The sequence below is a fragment of the Cyprinus carpio genome, chromosome B12 (assembly GCF_018340385.1).
Source record: "Cyprinus carpio isolate SPL01 chromosome B12, ASM1834038v1, whole genome shotgun sequence".
In the NCBI taxonomy this organism is placed as follows: Eukaryota; Metazoa; Chordata; class Actinopteri; order Cypriniformes; family Cyprinidae; genus Cyprinus; species Cyprinus carpio.
In genome coordinates, this window is record NC_056608.1 from 22,565,364 (window position 1) to 22,583,809 (window position 18,446).

The 18,446-nt window shown below is 35.6% G+C and overlaps 1 long non-coding RNA gene across 1 annotated transcript in view; it reads left to right on the forward strand.

The window, feature by feature from the left end:
- Positions 1–310: 310 nt before the first annotated feature.
- The window catches only part of LOC122139282, a 31,640-nt gene continuing 13,504 nt past the window's right edge, over positions 311–18,446 (forward strand). The window contains exons 1-3 of the long non-coding RNA XR_006156177.1: positions 311–349; positions 12,383–12,613; positions 12,741–12,806. This is a non-coding gene — a long non-coding RNA (uncharacterized LOC122139282). The remainder of the gene's footprint in view (positions 350–12,382; positions 12,614–12,740; positions 12,807–18,446) is intronic.

Genomic DNA, 18,446 nt, shown 5'->3' on the forward strand with positions numbered 1-18,446 from the left:
TCAGAAAAAATAAATAAATATATGATCCACTATTGTGGTCATCAGTGAGCTTGCAAGTCATAATTTCGATTGCGATTTACCATGTGACAATTTCAGTTTATGACTTAAGTATGTCATGATTTTGACAATTGTCATGTGCCAGAAATTGGCCTCCATACAAACATATTCTAGCAATGACAATATCATGGGTTCAGATCCCAGGGAATGAATGAATTTAAAAATGCATAGTTTGGTTGCAATGCAGTTTGCTTTTGATAAATGCATATATGTAAATTATACTGAAAAGAACACATCTCTTTGTGTGTTCCACAGAACAAAGAAAGCCATATGGGTTTGGAATGACATGATGGTGAGTTAATGACTTTCATTTCACACAGTTTTAATTTTTGCATGAATTATTTCTTTAAGCACTCAGAATATGACCACATTTAGCAGCAGTGTGTACATGACCTACACAACTTCTCTCAGAACAGGTTAAATTAGATTTTTGACTATATAATCCAACCACCACATGCTTGCTGAATCGGAAGAAAATGTTTAAATGAAATGTATTGACAACACATAATTTTTTACATATTTTAATGTAAATATAAGCTGTTATACTCCTAAAAGTTACAAGCAAATGACAAACACAGTAGATACTGTCTGTACTGTGATGTGAAAAACAACCATTTATTCAAGTATAGACGTTACATTTTTTTATTGCATTGCATTGTTTTCAGAAGCTTGAAACATCAGGCAACTTTTTGGAGACTCAATAATATATATACATAATACAACCACCAGGCCAGGAAATCGTACATTTCTCCATCAAAACATAAATAATGAGAAGAAAGGTCTGTTTTAGTTTTATATATCCTATGTCTGTAGCGCTTTCTATGAGGTGACCATATAAAAACAGCACTTTTAACAGAACAGAGTTCAATGGAACTTCCCCAATATCCGTTTGGCTCATATATCGCATTTGTTGCCAAATGATCAAACGTCATGGTGGAACTTTTGACAGTTGGGCCTGAGAGCTTCATAAATACGAGAGAATGAGAGTGAAACGGCTCTGGCCTGGGATCGGTCTTTGACAGTCAGCTCATTAGAGCAGAACTCGACGCTGGACAGTCTGAACGGTGCTTAAAACACACTGAAACAGCCATTCACCATTCAGCCTGCTGCTCTCACAGCTAACAGCTCGACCCAGCAGGCGTCTGCACTTTTACAACATCGCCATTATGAAGTGGAACAGGTCAGTATGTGAACGGGTGAGAAGCCGCTTTCAGCGCCGCTGCATATTACATGCTTAACCTATCATACACAATTACTGTTTAGAAAAGGGCTGCTTGACCTTTAACAAGAGAAAGAGAGCTTACGTGCTCACGCAGGCCAGCCCTGACTACTTTAACAGAGTACAGTGCAGGACGTTGTGGGTCATGTTCAGCAGAAAACAGCCTGGCGGCTTTTAATAATGGGGGTTTCCTGTTTCTGACACCGTTCGGCGTGTAAGGAAGTCTGAACAGACGTGAATGTTAAAATTATACGACTGGTAGCGACAGTGAATCAATACAAAGCTTAAATTTGAAGGTAAATTTATAGATTAAGAGCTGCAAAACTTATTTTAACAGGCTGGGACGTTAAAGAGATCATTGATGATGTTCATATGGATACCATTATGGACCCAAATAAAATCATAATTGGACTTTTGTGGATTTATGTTCATATCTGTTAGTTTTAATGTAAATATAGGCTGGCATACTTCTAAAAGTTGACATAAGTATTTATAAGCAAATCACAAAGCTATAACAATGTCTGTAACATTCAACCAGTGACACAATAATAGGCTTTACATTTGCATTGTATTGCATTTCGAAGCAAGAAATGCATTTAAATACTATAGAGTGTGTTAGTGCCTAACGTTGGTTCCAGAATTATTATTTTTTTCATTCCTTTTTTCCATAACGATTTTTATTTTTTTAAGTCTTCATTAAAGCATTATAAGCCATGAACCAAACTAACCTGCTATGAGGAGAACCACAACATTACAAACTTTTATTTCAAGTAAAAAATGGATTTGAAAATCAGACAAAAAAGACAAAGCAACAAGATTATATGCTTAATGGCTTTAGTGAGGAAAAGAACTACAATCCCACAAGCACTGTGAATAGTCTCAGCCTCAGAAGTCACGCCCACGGACCACTGGCTGAACATCTGATGCATGCGGCACACTTAGCTGAAAACACTTCAGGAGTTTCGAAGTCATCATCTGATTGGTTAAATTATACAGGATTTCCGGGAGACGTGTGTCGCGTTCTTTAATGTTCCGTCTGGAAACAAAGATGCCACAATGACAACCCCTCTCATGGAAGAAGAAAGCCGTCGTGTTTTCTACCTTCTGCCGTCAGTCTGAAGGTCTGGCAACACGAGACTATATAGTGAATGACATACTAGAATAAAATAGAATTTATTGCAAAATATACATATACTGTATAATGTCATTCACAGTGCTTCATGAGAGTGGATGTTCCCTGCAAGGTTTTGTCAAATTTTGTCCGGGACTCTCTGATTGGTGGAATTTTCTATACAGCATCATGGGTAATGTAGTTTTTCACCACAAATTCAGCTGTTAAACATGATTATTTTAAAAATAAGTTTTAATACTGCAAACAGATGACTTAATACTGTTTAAGACAAAATAACTGTGACTTTGTATTTAAAGGTATATAAATTATCCTAATGCAAAGCATGCTGGGTAACCATCAGTGCCATAGTACTGTAAATAGTTTGAGACATTAAAGTGTTATATACAATCTTAAATATTTGCTGTGTATATTTTATGTCAGAATAAGCAGCTTTTTTATTGATTTGTTATAATTGTTTATTTAATTTAATTTAATTTTTATTTATTTATTTATTTTTTAAGCCAGATGGTGTAGTTACAGAATTCACCAGAAGGGGCTAATGCTAACCTGCCAAACTTTGACCTTTGACCTGCCTCTGACTAGCAAAAGCAAGTAGCAAATCATGCTTCACGGCTGTTGCGGAAAAGCTTTTTTAAAAAAAGATATGAGTTCTTCCATATGTTCCACCACAACTTCATGTTTTAATAGGAAATATGTAAACACAGCAGAGAAAACGTCTCATCAAGTAATTTCATGTGGCCTATCTAAATGTGTGAAACATTGAATAGAACAGATGTAAACTCATTAGTTTCGATAACACCTGTGAGGTGAGAAATTATTCGTTCTTTTAATTCCATCTGAACCTCATTAACTGATAATGAACACACATAAAAAGCAGGACAGTATCACAGAAGTGGCTTACAGTTGTCTGAACTTATCCAGAACAAGCGTGTTAGTGCTCCTTTTTCCTTTAAAGATACACACGTGCACTTTAGATTGATTTGACCCCACAAAAGAACACACACACACACAAACCATGCCGAATTTTGATTGCTTCACTTGAAAAAATGAGAGAACATGCAAACACTCAGTGGAGCTCAACGCTTAGCGTCTGCATGTTTAACAGTCTGGGACGACTTTGTAATTGGCTCATTTGAGATATCAGACCCCCATGTAATAAAAGGTCCTGAGATTCATGGATGAATAGTACAATTTGTCTTGAGGGCAGTTGCTTTTAATTCCCATTTGGGAATGTCAGTGGGCCACAATAACAATGCATACATATGTAAACATGCTAAAAAACAATGAATATCAATAAATATCAGCATTGTGATATGTGGCCCGACGAGTGCTGCTTTTATCTTCATTTAGATGATATCATTTTAAATTTTAATCAAATAATGGCAATGTGGGTAAATCATGATGAGTGAAGACAAATATTATTTAAAGCACGAAGATAAACTGCTTTCTGCTAATTTCTGCAGTACGTTTTAATGTCCTCATCATATCTGGTTTAAATGTATTTTTATTTATTTAAAATAGATGCTATTATTAAGTTTTATTTCATCACACTATCACAATAAAATTATTTGGTTTGAGTGGATGATAATTATTATTATTATTTTTATTTATTTTCTTTCTTTCACCACCCCCCCCACCCATATTTTGAATAAAACATAAAAAATAAAACTTTTCTCCGTGTCACTTTCCGTCCTGTTAGTATTTTGTAAAATAACAAAAGTTAAAACATTGCATCTGGTTGGATACAATTGCACAAGTTAACAAGATAATATCTGAATTTGAAAAAAAAAAATGGATTGAAATGGTTTGAACTTTGGATGGTTGTAAACTCTATCACTTCCATCCTGTTAAATTTCTTGTTGCAGTGAAAATTATGAAGTTTTAATTATTAAATGTAAGTATCTGAAGTTTAATCACAGCATTTTACTTTTATTACTTTTACAACACATGAATCTTATGATTATTATTATATTTAAGTTACAGTTTCAACATACTATAATGCATGATAGATTCGAGTAACGCTTCTGTAACAGCAGGCCAGGCGAATACATTACTCGTCGCTTCAGACATACAATATTCAGGAATACTTAATATCTGTCAAGAGCCAGTGATAATATTATTATTGCTCTAAAAACATTAGTCCACAGTGAATTTGCTGCATTATTAGTTCGACTGAGCTGAAAATGCGGAATCGTCCCCGTTTCAGAGGCTGTAAATAAATAAATGATGTCTCTTTCCTAATGGACATGCCTACTTAAACATCGCATCCATTATTAATCCAACAGAATCTCTGACAGATGAGCTACAATAATGTCCCTGCCCGTTCCCGTTTCCCGTTCGGCCCGTTATCGACTTGAGCGTGCAGATAAACGAGCTTTACCTATCCGAACCCGAACAAAAGCCCTAAAGATGAGGGCACAGCTAAGCCTGATTTAATGGGCAGTTTTTTAAAGGAAGAACTGCTGACCAGAAATGTTCAATATTCCACCCTCCGCTCTCGTATACGCACCTTACCTCGAGCCCGGCTGAAATGTGGCTTTAATTAGCGAGAAAAAGTCCTATCAAAGCTAGTTTGGCATTAAATATTCAGCTTTCTTTTCCGAGTAGATCAAGAGGGCTTAAACAGAAGCTATTCTTGACTTTAAATAGCTTTAAAAAATACGTGCGAGATCTGTGGGGATAAAATTGCACCTTGTTAGGTTATAACCTAACTCTCTATTTGCCTTCGTCGAGCTTTTTAATGGGCCTATGCGCAGCGGAGGAGGGCTTCCGCGCACAGATACGCTATTAGCCTTGTCACTCGTTTAATAATGACGGTTTATGAGCCATCTCCTTTACATATTTACTGTCCTTAGCCACACAGACTAGCATATGGCCATTTACAATGTCCTGCATTGCTCCATTGGGGATTCCTGGACGCGGCTCCATTTGGTTATATACAAAACTCCTCCCTCAAGGGATGACATTAGGTGTGACCTTTCACCTCTCCAAATACCCTGTGGTTTATGTGCTCTAATAACATGTGGCAAATATTTACCAGCCCGTGTTTTGATATATTGGAGCACCGCTGTGAATATTAGAAGATATTTTCTGCTCAATCGGGTTCCGATGTCAAGGTAGACGCTCACCCTGGAGAAAATACAGTGTGGTGCACAATAAGCTGCCTGTTCTTTCTCTCTCTTTTCAGAGCCCGGCTGCTGGCTTACATAATCAGAGTGAATGGAGGCAGATTAGTGAGCGTGCATATACATTTGAAAAGTTGTATGTCCCCAGCGCACGTCGGCTGTGCAGGCTGCTGTTATTGGGTTCTCACCGGAGGCTGCGGCTCTTTAGGAGGACAAGAGAGTGTGTGAACACTTCAGGCGGTAGATTTAAAGCTGTAAATGGATTATTTCTTGGATATTAACCACGCCGAACAGCCAGATGGCTTCTGGGAGCCTTCCAAAGCCAAAAACACACACACAAACGCATAGGCGCCCACCAAGAATCCTGAGTCTTTTAATCCTCTGGGTCGCAGGTCACCGACAATGGTGCATATAATACATCTAACCGTAATTAGGATAGCTTTAATCCTCTGGGTCGCAGGTATATATATATATATATATATATATATATATTATATATATTGTGATATATATTTATAATCTGAGGATAGCAATAAATAATCTTAATATATATTCTAACAATTTAAATTGTGTTAAACATTTTATTACAATTTAAATATTAAACATTATCTAGGTAATGAGTAATATTTGACATATACCACCATTTATTTTTTTTTTTTTTTTAAGAAGTCTCTATCACATTCTTTGATGAATAAAATATTCAAATGAAAAGTATACATATCTTCTATATCTATATCAAGTATAGATCTTTGAGAAGGAAAATAACCATTATGTGATCATTAGAATTTCCTAGAATGTCTCTCTCGATCTCCTCAGCTCTGTGATAAATTGTTCAGAAGCTAGACATCAGTCCTGACAAAGACCGCTGCGATATTCCCAAATTTCATATGCAGATGTGCAAAACCTTCAAATTAGACCTTCACGGGAAAGTACATACATTATAACTGTTAATTGCACCACTGCTAAATTATAGAAACGCCAGCGTATGCCATATGTAAGCCTAACTAACCTCGCCAAGTATATTCCAACTTTCACACTTCTAATTGGCTGCTTCCTTGAAATCCTCCCAGACAAGTGGAGCACGGGCCTTTTTAAAATGATTAAAAGACTTTCCTCTGTATATTTTACATGGGAATATTCCTTTTTTTGATGAGGACTAATTGAGTAGAGTGAACAGGGAATGTAATTCCATTTTTATGTGTTGGCACTTCCTGAAGTGAAGCAAGACGCTACAGGGACGTCTCACCTGATAGATACGACTGCCTGATGATTTTATCCTACAGAAATCAAAGGTTGTAATGTGATAGGGTCAAATGCTTTGTTTAGTTGCTTGCACTTGTAATCTAAACCAAATTACAGTAAGCTAATTTCATAGACAGTCCCTCTGGAGCAACCTGGGGTTAAGTGTCTTCCTCCAGAGCGCAATGGTAATACAGCTGGTTAGTGACTCTCCATTCAGGGTCACTACTTGTTGGGACTGAACATGTAACCTTTGTGTGTGGGCAGTGCAGTTCATGTTGTTTAGCACCTTTGGGTCTTTGATGTGGTTTAGTAATGTTAATAGCCTTAAATTAGCTAAAAGATGTACAGTGGCCACAAAACGCATTTGGACACTTAGTGTAAGACCAAGTGTCTAAATGTCATTGCGTTAGAAGAAATGGCAAACCAACTGGTTTTAGTTCCAGTTAATTTTAATAACACTGTTTTAGTGTCACATGATTCATTCTAATATCTTGATTTGATTCACAAGAAACATTTCTTATCAATGTTCCCAGAGGTTTTTGAGGTCAGCGTAGGCTATTCTATTTAGTGTATACTAATAGCATTTCAATTAAATTGAATTCCACTGTATTATCTTGGGCCTTCTAGTATTTTTGTGCTAATGATATGAATATGGTATCCTACAATACATATTGTGCTTCGTGATTGGATAATGTACATAAACCTTTTTCACGGGAGATAAAATCCCTCTACAGATGGCTTCACTGCCATAGTTAAGTTTGCATGGATTTGCATGTCTCTGCGGTTCTTGCAATGGGGAGGCCCGATAAGTAAATGTTCTCCATGCGTTTGTCACATGATTAACCTACATGCGAAGCTAAGAACAGCATGATGTTGCTTTCTCATTCATCTGCATGTGCTCCCCACTCACTGCCTACTTAAATTGCAAATTCTTCTGAACTGTAACCTACTGTCTTATGGCCGTTGATTCTACATGTCCCTGTAGATGGGCTGTCATCAGAGGAGTGTGTGCGTGTAAGCAGCGGCTCCACACGCCACGTAATTGTGCGAGGAACTGTGAGGAATTCGGAGGGAGTTGTGACTCTGACTGGTGATGCGTTTCCTGTCCTTACACTTTCTCATTTTTCACCACATACAGAAGCAAAGCGACGTGCACGAGATTTGTGCATAATCGGATCAGGGAGATTGAAACATTGCTGTGAATGATTCGCATAGTGTTTCAACAACTATTGCAGCGCCTGTTTTATTTACTAACCAACAGGTTAACCAGGGACTACACTGATAAAAGTGGTGTAAAAATATTTTAAATTTCACAAATAATCATAAAGAACTGGCAAGGAACACATTGATTTAAAGGAACAGTTCACCCAAAAATAAAAATGCTGAAAATTGCTGAAAGTTTTCTCATCCTCAGGCAATCCGAGTTTGTTTCTTCATTGAAACAGGTTCAGAGAAACTTAGCATTACATCACTTGCTCACCAATTGATCCTCTGCAGTGAATGGGTGCCGTCAGAATGAGAGTCCAGACAGCTGATAAAAACATCACAACACATTGCTTTAAAGGAACAGTTCACCCAAAAATAAAAATGCTGAAAATTGCTGAAAGTTTTCTAATTTACACGACTCCAATTGCTTCCTCCAGTGATAAAGTCATCTCGTCTGAATCAGGAGAGTAATATGCACTGATCAAGCACCATTTACAAGCGAAGACAGAACAAAAGAGTTCTAAAAAAATAAGTGGCTGAATTGTGATGTGAGAGGAAAACAGGAGATGGACTTTATCACTGGAGGAAACATTAAAGATTATGGACCCACATTTTGGCCAGAAGCGATGGATTTGCGATGAACAGTGATGGATTTGTTTCTTAAAAACTTTTTTTTATTATTTTTTTTTGCTTAATGAGACATTAATTGATGGATTGGAGTGGTGTGGATTACTTATGGGCTATTGTGATGTTTTTATCAGCTGTCTGGACTCTCATTCAGACGGCACCCATTCACTGCAGAGCGTCCATTGGTGAGCAAGTGATGCAATGCTACATTTCTCCAAATCCGTTTGTTTTGTTTTTTCAGATCATGGCAGCAGTAATTCACCAAATAATGATCAAATGATCAACTGTTGTCAGTTGCAAGGTATTTAAACTAACATTCAGATGCCTTAATTGCTACAGTATCACACTGTAGTGTTCAAAACTAGCCTGCAAGAAAAAATTCTTGGTGAATTTACTCAACTTTTTCTCCTTGAAGTAGATCGTCACTCACTATGTGAAATGTATTATAAATAGTCCATGAACAGAGATTCTGAAAATCACACAAATGTGCTGCTTAATCATGTTTAATAAGGCTACTGAATTCTGACAGGCATGGTGCTTTTTTCATGTTTAACACTTTCACCGTTCACACTAAGTGCGGGCGTAAAATAGTTTCAACTATTTTCAAATATAATTGCAATTAAGTAGTGTTCACAGCAGAACCTTGCAGTGTTTAACCTTGAAAAGACTTCCTCCACAATACTCAGCTTTTTAACAGCTAATGACTCCGATGTAAGTTCACACTGTGCAGGCAGGGCTGTGAACAGTCCTGTTCATTAGAGATGTTAACCACTTGGGTTCCATCTATAAGGACTTATTAAGACCAGCGCTCAGGTTACAGACATTTAGGTGACAGAATATGTGTAGCTCTTGTTATCACGTTTGATCTACATGGCAAAGCTCTCACAATTAGTTCTGTCTGTGATTGCATGTAGCGTCCTTTAATGAAACTGTAATTTTAACGCTTAAAGTCAACATGACATAGATAATTGACCCTGTTTGCTTTGTCAATGAATGTTTCAGGTCTTACTGTGCACAAATTACTTACAAGTTATAAAATATTTAAATTTAGAGACTACTTCAGATAATCCAGTAACTTTCAGATGGACAGACTCAATACTGTAGTTGTTGATTTTTTTTCACTCTCTCTCATTGAATATTCTGTTATCTGAAATATGAAATCACATTCTGGAAGTAAAGTTGTCGTGAATGACTTTTCAAGTTGACTTTGACAGACTATGTTTGCACAATTTTCTTTCTTTCTTTCTTTCTTTCTTTCTTTCTTTCTTTCTTTCTTTCTTTCTTTCTTTCTTTCTTTCTTTCTTTCTTTCTTTCTTTCTTTCTTTCTTTCTTTCTTTCTTTCTTTCTTGTGTTGTTTCAGACAAATGACATTTATTATCAATGTCATCAAACATGGCACAATGTTTTTTTTTTTTTTTTTTTTTTTTTTTTTTTAATTCCAAACATATTTGAGAGTTTTGACAGAATATGGAAAGTTTAACAGTGAATAACAGCTTAAATTTTTATTCTGTTCTTCGCAGCAAACTATTGCATGATTTAAGAAGACTGGAAATACTGAGTAACTACTTTTATGTTGCTTGTATGTTTTTTTTTTTTTTTTTTTTTCTTGTTGAATATTCTGTTGCACATCTTTTCATGTAGACTTTACAGAATATTTTAAGCAAGCAAATAAGTAAAAAAAAAAAATATATAAAATAAATTGTCCACGGCAGATTATATATATAATATATGGTATCTGTTATGTAATATATGATATTATATGTAGATGTAATATTATCATATGATATAGTATATATACCTATATATATATCTAATATATATATATATATATATCACATGGAAATAAAATGGGTTGTGAATGTCTCTTCATGTTGGCTTTATTTGAATATTTGTAATTTTATGATCATGTTGGTTGCATACCAGAAAGCCACAGCATGGTTTAAGAAGACTTATATTACAAACTACTTTTATGATGCTGTTGTGTTGTTGTTTTCTCTCTAGTTCTTTAAAATACTGTTTCACACTGAAATAACATTTTGTAAATAAAATAAAAGTCTTTCTATGTTGACTTTAACATAATATTTTAGCGGAAAAAAAGGCTAAAAAAAAAGGTAAAAACAGTTCTGTTATTATTTGCACATATTGTTTCAAACTAATGGTATTTAGTTTCATTGCCATCAAACATGGCATGATATGGTTTAAGATATTTTCATTTCATCTGAGCATTTTGACAGAAGGGAAGGTTAACAGTGAATAAATTTCACTTTGTTGTTCACAGTAAATATTGCATGACTTCAGAAGACTTATAGCTTAAATAATATTCAGAATATAGGGTAAACTACTTTTATGTTGCTTTTGTTTTTTATATTTATTTCTTTATTTATTTTGGTTCTTTGAAAGCCAACATATGTATCCAGTATAGATGACACAAACTAAACAAAAGCCCTCAATATATCATGACCCCAAAAGGAACCTCTTCAAAACAACACAATGCTCATATTTACACGTCCATATAAAGTATTTTTACATGAATTCAAGTTAAGATGTGCATAGCGAGTCTTAAGCAATTACGAGCTAATTGTTCCTCCTAATTGCCTTCGGAGGACTGCAGAATTCCATAGAACGTTCCAGACACAATGTTATGACAGCTCTGAACGTACAAGCCGAGAGTTTGGAGTGTTCTTTTGTGTGCTGCTTTTTAATCTGGAGCCCGGCAGATGAGAGGCTCAGTAATTGCTCTATATTGCTCTTGTTTCAAGGACCTTTGATGATCCCAAAGCCATGCCTTTATCAGAAGACACAAGTAATTAGAAGGGAAAATGAAAGGAGGGAGGGAGGGTGGTGGGGGAGGACGGGGGTCTCGTCTTCTGATAGCAGACTTCTCACCCTCCCACGTACACTCTGATTATTTGTATAGACTCTTTCGCTTGTCGGTGTTGGTTCACGGTGAAAATGAAGATTCAATGTGCAGCAGCATGTTGTTGTGTTAGCGCTGGTTAATAACGATAATAAAACAAGGTGATAATGGGTCAGGTTTGATGGGAAAACCACTTGTTTCTTGCTGACTGTTCAGCCATGCTGAAATATGCTTCAACTGTTAAATACATCCACTTGTTTCTTGCTGACTGTTCAGCCATGCTGAAATATGCTTCAACTGTTAAATATAGAAATCACTTCAATTATTTATTTTACTTTTTATAATTTTATTAATTGATTTATTTATTATTATTATTATTATTATTAATATTTGTTTATTTTTTATAATTTTTTGTTAATTTATTTTAGTAATAATTATTTATTTGTACAAAAAGGATGTGTAGTGGCCATTAAATGTACTATTTTCATTGATAAAAGCATCTGCATTTTCTTAAAATTAATTCTAGTTCTAGGAATTCTAGTTTTGTTAAGACATATTAAAACATTTCTTAAAATTAATTCTAGTTCTAGGAATTCTAGTTTTGTTAAGACATATTAAAACATATATTAGTCACAATTTATATTTGTCTAGAAAAAAATAATTTCAGGCATTTAAAAAAAAATTATTCAGTAATTCAGCTAACCTCCCTTCATTTTTTAAATTGATTTAGTAATTCAGTTAATTTTAATTTTAAGTAGATTTTTGTTTAATTTTAATACTGTGTTGTAAAACTGCTGTTGTATGTGATGTATATGTGACATTTGCATGCATGTGCAATAATGTATTTACATAAACATGCTAAATGTCTTTTTTTACGCAGTTGAATCTCTTCATTCTCCTTTTCCATTTTCCTGCAGTGGAGCGCAGGGTTATGAACACACACGGTGGGAGAGTTTGCACAAGTTCAGTATCAGGTTCAGATGAGGATGAAACTGATCCAGGATATCCCAGCCAAAAGGATGTGTCTCATTTTCCAGGGAATTTCCTCCTCCGTGGAGTGCAAGGAAGAGTGGCGGAGCTATTTGATATGTGTGATGTATAGGATAAAGCAGGCCAGAGGGGGTCATTCACAAGGCTTACTTTACCAGGTTACTTTATTTGAGCACATTTTTTTACAGAATTTTCTGTGTGTAGCTTGAATGTTTGGAAACATACTGTACAGTGCATTAATACAGACATTATTGTGAGTGTTTGTTTTTTTAACTCATCTAACAGTGTTTCCAGGAAATGGACATGGATGTATCCGTCCTGTGAGGCCTCGACAGAGTGACCCAAACATTAGTAAGTGCAAGCACACATTTACACTTCTCTTTGGTCCAATGACAAATTTGTTTATGGATCTATATGTTAAGTCCTATTAGTGTGTTATTCTGTAACATCCACCGGGGAACACTGACCTTTTCTTTTACACATAATGGATTGAAGTATTGAGTTTATGGCTTTGGTAATTAATTTTTATTATTTGCTTTATTTAATTATTTAAGAGGTGGAACTATATGTCAGGCAAACAAGAGGATGAGAAGATTTTGATTTAGGCGGTATGACTTTTTTTTATGTATGACATATGAGTGATATGAGTATTGCTGCTATATATATATATATATATATATATATAATCTATATATATATATATATATATATATATATATATATATATATATAAAATTAAAAAAAGAAACTTAAATAATTGTATCCCATAACTTAAATACATAATAATATTTATAATTGAATATAAATATATAATAATTTTATTTGTTTTCCGATTATTTAATGGTGCAGAAAAGTTCTATTGAAATATTCCAGTCATTTAAATGTTAAATGTATATTAAATAAATATAATTTTATGTATTCTATTGAGATATTCCAGATATTTACATATTAAATGGATAATAAATACAATATATGAATTAATATGAAATATTTAAGTATATTATAATGTTATTTTATTCTTTTATTTTCTGATTATTTAATGGAGCAAACCAAAAGATCAGATTATTCAAAGCTAACTAAATCTGACATCCCTGCAAAAAATAACTTCTATTTGTTTATTTGTTTGTTTCTGATTCTATGAGCCACACTTGTTTATTTATTTATTTTTGAGATGCATGTCCCACTCTTTAATCTAGTTTTTCTTCATATTTCCTTATAATCCTCACAGAGGATGGCGATCCTGTTCACTGTTAGCTGGATATATTTACAACAATGATCATACTGATGAATCAATCTATCTCTACTCATCTAAATGATGTACAATAAGTGTGTGAGTGTGTTTTGTTTAGTTGTTTAAGTGTCGAAGTGGCCCCAGATTAAAATGATTTCAGGGTAGATTGTGAACAATTATGAGAACCATGCTGCTGGGATTTCATTCCGGCACCCATGGGAGAAAAAAAAGAAAAACCCATGAGAGAAAGTGTGTGCGTGTGGAAGGGAAAACACAACCCGCACATCATTCAGTCAACGCAAATTGGACATATATAGGAGTTACGCTCTGTCTTTGCACACATTTTGGTTTTAAACAACACACAGCGGTTTCAGTATGTTTTCACTGGAATAAATTACAGAGCTTTTGGAGTATTACGTCTATCAGGCATGAAACGTCTATGAGGTTCAGGGGGTTTCTCTCAAGAGCAATAAAGTATTAAGATTTTCAAACATGCCAAAATATCCCTGCATTTGATAGACCAATTGCTAATTCGATCAGCCCGGAGCGACTCCCCGCAAATCTAAGGTCACAAACCCCTCCGATTTGTGAATTTGATTGACGGCCGTGCGCCTCTCTGATGAGATTTCCAGAAGTTTCTCTGGTTCGTGCTGATTTTACTGAGCTATGTGATTTGCTGGAGGCCTCATGGGACACATTGGAACACAAAACCACTGAAAAAAAAAAAAAAAAGAAGTTTTGTTACACTCAGTTCGCTCTACATACTGTTGTGCTTAATGCAGAGGGTAAAACCTGGTCACTTCTGTTTCTTTAAGATTAATCAGCCGGGAGGTCGCAGATAACTGTGTAAAACACGTGCGAGCTGAATCTAGCCGATTGTTCATTTCTAATGGTGCAGAAACATTGTGACACTGTAAAAACGCAACGTTCTGACAATTACGTAGGGGCGAGTCACAGTCAACGTTGAATTAGGTCGAAATATGTGGATTATTTCAAACCGGCATTCCTACTGAGTGAGGCACTAACTGATGAGGGCTTTTTTTAATAGTCTCATTCATTACATGCAGCTGCTTCCTATCTATTGACATAAGGAGGAAATAAAGCTAAAAGCTCCATAGTTTCACTTGTATAAACCCGATGCATTAGTGCAATGACCACCTGCATATTTTCACCAACCTCATTAGCGTGTTCCTCTCAGACCTTCGGTCTATCAGTACCTTAGTGTGTGTAGCGTGTAATTTGAGTGAGCATGGGATAATAAAATTATATGAAATGAAATTACATACATGAGCAAGAAAAAACAACATGGGCTGAACTCTGCATGACCGTTACCTCTTCCTGACTGTAGATTTACGAGTCAGTGGGTGTAGAGCGAGAGAAGGCCCCCGTTTCGACCAAGACAAAAGGTTAGCGCACGACTCCTGTTGAGACTCTCCGAGCTCGCCATCTTCAAAGCGGTTCGAATTTGGACTTTCGTAATTAGCAGACACTTCTTACAGCTCGTCAGCTGTGGCGATTCCCTGGGGAGCTCTCGTCTAATGGAAAGCGGCTCCTCCATCTGACGCCGTGTCGCTCCGAGTGCCACGCCACACCCCCACGCGCGGGCCACTGCTGTCGTATACCGCCATGCCTTGGCACGTACTTAGCTGTTACCCTTAACCACACAGGAACACTAACTGGCATGCACAACCTTCATTTCAGCCCTCAGGCATTATGGGACCGTAATTCTCTTCAAACCCGAAGTGTGCTTTAACTTTGTCACATGCTAGCGTGATTGAAGGTTATCCGTGCTCTAGTCTCGCCCACGGACCGCCCACAGTCTGTTCGCTGACCGTCTGATGCACACAAACCTGGCAAGCACTTGCAAAAATCGCGAAATCCAATCGGAACGCCTAGATTCGAACGCAAGTCACAGTGCACGTTTTTAGCAATCCACTGATACAAAATTGTGTTTTTAGAAAGAAATATTCAATCAGTTTACTAAAGTTTAGCAGATCACATTAGATTGTTTAAAGATAATCAGTGTTTAGTCTGAATCACTTAGAAAATAAACTAGACATCCGCTTTGTTTGTTCGGACAAAAATTGCGAACACAAATTTATACACTTTGTACCTCATTTTTCTTTATGTTAGTTTATCAACTGCCATTATTTGAATGCATTTTTATTAAAGCGACTGATTTTGCCTTAGCTTCACATTAAAATGGTCATTTTACATCAATCAGACATTTTCTTGTCTACTGTAGATCCCTGCTAAAAGAAAAAAAAAAAAACAGCCAAAAACTGTCAACACTAAAAATATATTGGAGTAAAAACTTTTTTTCACCTGTAAACTGATTTTACAAACAATTACAAAGAAACACCAACAATGTGAAATAAACATAACATTTTGAAGTAGAAATATAGTATAAATAGTATAGTACTGTAAATTGTATTTAATAGTAATAGTAGTAAAATAAATAGTGTTTCCTTTTAAACTTGCTCCAGTAATCTTTATTTCATTAACAGATTAAAAATCTGTATGCTGGTTACTGCTTTACAAAGGACTTAGTAAAGCTCGTCTTCAGCTGGTTTTAGCTAGTTTGTCAGCTGGTCTCCCATCCTGACCAGCTAAAGAAGTGGTAAAAACCCTTGTAAAACCAGCTTGCTAAACCAACTATGACCAGGCTAAAAACCAGCCAACTAGCTTAAGCTGGTTTAGCTGTTTTTTAGCAGGGTTGAGGCCAGAATAAGCTGCAAAACAAGCAATATCAAGCATGCCGAAAGGCAAAATTCATCCTACATGACATTACAAGCCCTTGCAATGCAAGCTTTATTTTACATAATGTTGCGTTCAAAACTAGTTCGTAGTGCAACATATTTACACATTTCCAGAACTGCGGCAAGTTTTCTCTAAGTGGGAATCAGCATGAACTCTCGGCTGAGTTAGCTACCTGGATAATAACACATGTGGTTTAATAGCACAACCTTTTGAAGGTCACTCTGTCGCCCCCTTGAGTTCTGGAGTTTGTTACTGCCACATCAATGTAAGAGTGCAGGTCAAGTGTGTTCAGTGGGTCAACGTGTTTGCAGTACATTAGTAGAGCATTCAAATAAATGTAAGCATACTAGAGTATTTTTAATTTTGACTTGTTTGGCTGTAAGCAACCATTTCAGGACAAGGATTTGTGCCTCTCTACATTAGCATGACACAAGACTATGTAAGATATTTCAATAAACGCACTAGAAACACACTTTTAAGTGTCGTGGAGTAGCCAAACCTAGTGTAGCAAAGTGCTGTGACTCAATAACACAACATGATAGACAGTGATTTGTGTTTAAACTCTCTGTGATGGGTTTGTTTAATTCAGAGCCTGGCCGAGGGGTGAGAACAGGATATATATAGGTGTTGGGAAGATATCACCGCATTTTTTTATGGTCTCGACTATCACAGTGACAAAAAAAGCATACTTCATACCCTCTCACAGCTGACGTGTGTGACATCTGGTTTTCACTTAGGCCTGCAGGAAAAATACCTTGGGAAATATGATGTCCAATATGGGGACTGGAGCTAATCTAAGCCAGCGGTACACAAATCATCTCTCACTCTTGGGCAGAAGAGAGTACTTCTCTCCAGACCTGCAATGCATCTGTAAACAAATCATAGTATTAATGGGGATGGAAATGAATCATCCATCTCCACTGGCCTGTCGCCCTGCTCATGACAACAACATGATTTCTCTTCAGGCCTTTAAGTGGGATCTGCTCAGGCAGAGAAAGAAAAAACGTGGCACGCTTTAGATCTACATGCCATAAAATATGACTGTGCAAAACTACTGTGGGTACAGCTGCCGAGACGAACACCTAGACATACTATGGCATTGAACAGAGGGTATCCTGTAGGTCTGAGATCTAAACAGAGAGAAAAAAGCCATTTTGAGTTTCATATTGGCTTTACTAGTTAGAGCTGGGCAGTATATTGTATGTTAATGTAGAAATGCATCAACTGGAACACTGTAAAAAAAAAAAAAAAAATGTTTTACAAAAAAAAAAAACTTTTAAAGTCTTTATACTTAAATAGTTTTGTTTAATTTAAAGTTTTACTTTATAATTTCTTTAACTTTATTTATAGTTTCTTTATAATTAATTGATACATTTATTAATAATTTCTGAGTGAAAATTACTCCAATAATTTTTTATTTTATTCTTTAGTAAAAATTTAGAATAGAAAACAAAGTTTCAAATAAAAAGACAAAATAATGAAATAATGTGAGATGAAAAGCTGTACCTGTCATTTGTAAAGTATTTAAATACTTAATAGCATCCATACTTAAGGGCATTGCTACGTTTGTTCGTTTGTTTAATGTATAAACCATTTTAATTGAATTTACAAGACAAAATAACTATATCATGACATATACTGTTTTTATGGATAAATATAAACTTGTACCTCCGACCCTTTTTATTAAAACTAGCATGGAAAACTGGCATTATTTTATTTATTTATTTATTTTAATTCATTCATTCATCTGTAGCCACTTTTATGTTCTCCATAGTATATTACACCTGAAGATGTTAAAGCCAGTAGCCTTAGCATTATATTAATTATAGCAGGGCACATTAGAGACATTTCCAGCAAAAAGAAAGTTGTTAGAAGTAAATGACCTTCTAAACTTTACCCATTTTAAAGAAAGTGTTAAAGCTGTGTTAAAGGTATAATTCAATTAAGATGTAACAGCAGGACGTGTGCTTGATAAGCTCAGCTTTGTTGATTAGCGGCGA